The sequence below is a fragment of the Brachyhypopomus gauderio genome, chromosome 18, assembly GCF_052324685.1.
Source record: "Brachyhypopomus gauderio isolate BG-103 chromosome 18, BGAUD_0.2, whole genome shotgun sequence".
Taxonomy (NCBI): Eukaryota; Metazoa; Chordata; class Actinopteri; order Gymnotiformes; family Hypopomidae; genus Brachyhypopomus; species Brachyhypopomus gauderio.
The window spans coordinates 7,725,641-7,728,377 of NC_135228.1; positions in this window are offsets into that span (position 1 = coordinate 7,725,641).

A 2,737-nucleotide genomic window follows, 5' to 3' on the forward strand; every position below is an offset into this window, starting at 1 on the left:
CTCTCTCTCTCTCTCCCTCTTTCTCTCTCTTTTGCTGTATTTCACACAAACACACGCATGTACAACCACATACACACTCTCAGTAGTCTCATATCACTGTAGCCTAATCACATGCCTCGTTTAATCATGCCTCGAAAATTAATCACAGTAATTAGAAAACTGGCAGAAGTGTGTGAGAGAGTGGAGGTTCATTACTGCAGTCGTCAAACTATAATCACAGATACACAGCAAGTAGTCGACTGGGAGAGTGTAGCATAGATGATCTAACAAAAGACATGTACTGACATAATATAGGCCACATTAAAAGAACATTTGTGTGTGTGTGTGTGTGTGTGTGTGTGTGTGTGTGTGTGTGTGTGTTATCTTCCTCCACTGACGGGACTAATCACAATTGGGGCTCCTTATGTCATATGATCTAGGCTTGCGTAAAGGAATAGCACAGACATGCTTTTTAATGAATCACAGCACACACACCAACAAACATAATATTCCTAATATGCATTATACATACAAGTATACACACATTATGATTCATATATTCATAAAAAAGCATAGTCTCTCTGTCATTCTACCTGACCCTTTTGTTTTCATTTTGCCACCCACCCCCCACCCCCCACCCCCCCCACACACACACACATATACACACACACACACACACACACACACACACATAGAAGAACAGGTGTGGAGACAGAGTATTTGGAGAGTGAACAAACAGTCTGCCTCTCCCAGATGGACAGATATACTTGCTATTTTTGTATTTTTCCTTTATTTTTTTCATCCCCTCTCCTCACCTTCTGAAGCAGGTTTGGGTCAGCCCATGTGGGAGGAACTTTATTCACCAGATAAAGTGGGATACACACACAAACAAACTCAACACACACACACACACACCCACACACACACACACACACACCACACACACAGGGTGCATCTCATCTTGTATTTGAACTGTCCTAGTCCATCTCCTGGGTGATGTGGAATGAGCTTGTTGTGCAGTGTGTTGAGGAAGGTCATGATGTGGACAGTGCTGTAGGAACTAAGAGTGGAATAACACCACCATTCTGGCAAATGGCTGCACACATTGTGCTGTTGCCACCATGCTGCCAGGGATATGATGTTAATTACAGTATTTTATCACTTTATGAAATAGGCATAAAGTTGTCAATACCGTGTGGCACAGGACACCAGAATAGTTCTTTGCAGCTGCTAAGACACAAAAGGTGTTACGTATAGCACAATTTTGGAAATCACTAACCCATATAGCCTATCTATTGACCTGGTGCACTAAACCTTAAGCACATTCTCTGCCTTACACTCATTTAGAATCTCTAAAACACACTTTTTGCAAAACATTAAACATAGTTCTTTACATAAGACACACCTGAAAATGATTTGTTTAGGGAAAATATTAGTAATACTATTTCAGACCCTGTCAACATGCAAATGCAACCTGACAGCTGTGTGGTCAATTGGTCATGAGGAGCTATTTTATTGGTAAAATCTGCCAAACCCTCCACATGCACACTAGATGCCGTACCAACTCATCTACTCAAAGAATTACTGCACAGTAATGTAGAACCTTTGCTTTCTATAATTATTTATCTATTCTCTTAACCTAGGCTACATACCCAAATCACTTAAACTTGCAGTAATCAAGCCACTAATAAAAAAAAAAACCTGGTCTTAATCCCTAGGAACTGTCCAACTATAGGCTAATGTCTAATGTGTCGTTCATTTCCAAAATTCTAGAGAAAGTAGTTTCTTCACAACTCTCTTCTTTCTGATAGACAGAACATGTCTTAGAGTTATTACAGCCTGGATTTCGACCCGACCACAGCACTGAAACTGCACTGGCTAAGGTAGTAAATGAGTTCTTAATATCCTCTGATAAAGGACATGTTTCTTTTCTTATACTGTTAGACCTTAGTGCTGCTTTTGACACCATCGATCACAACATTCTACTAAATTGCCACGTAGGGCTACGCCCCCCTCTCCTAGCTGTCACTCCGGTGTCCCTGTTCCTCGTGTCTGTGTTGTTCCTTGCTCGTTTATCCCGCCCTGTTTGTCTGTTGCCCTGGTTTCCCCTGTCTGCCACGCCCGTGTTGTCAGTGTTATCAGCTGTGTCTTGTTAGTTGCATGTACTTATAGTCCCTGTGTTTCCCCAGCCCCTTGTCGGTTATTCGTTCTTTTGTGGTTTGATGTTCGATTGTGATTTGGTGTTTTTGTGGATTCTGTGTTACCCTCGCTGCCATTGTGGTATTTGCAATCTCTGTTGTTTCTGTGCTCTGTTCTGTGTTCGTCATGCCTTTGTATTTATCTTATGCTGATGGCTCTCCCGTTTTGACCCCTGCCTGTGACTTTGACAACAATTATGGAATTCCCCATAATAAATCCCGCTCTTCTCAGTGTTTGTGTCCGTCTCCATGCTCCGCAGCGCGAGCTGCATTACATAAATAGGCTGGAGGCTCATTGGCATAAGAGGTCAAGCACTCTCCTAGTCTAGAACCTACGTGACAGATCGTTACCAATTTGTACTAATAAATACCGAATGTTCAGAACATACAAATGTAAAATATGGTGTCCTACAAGGATCTGTATTGGGCCCCATATTATTCTCATTGTATGTGCTACCGCTTGGCACAATCATTCGTAGGCATGGTATTAGCTTCCATTGCTACACAGTTGTATATATCTTCTAATCCAAATGATGTTGATACTACTACGGCATCATTAA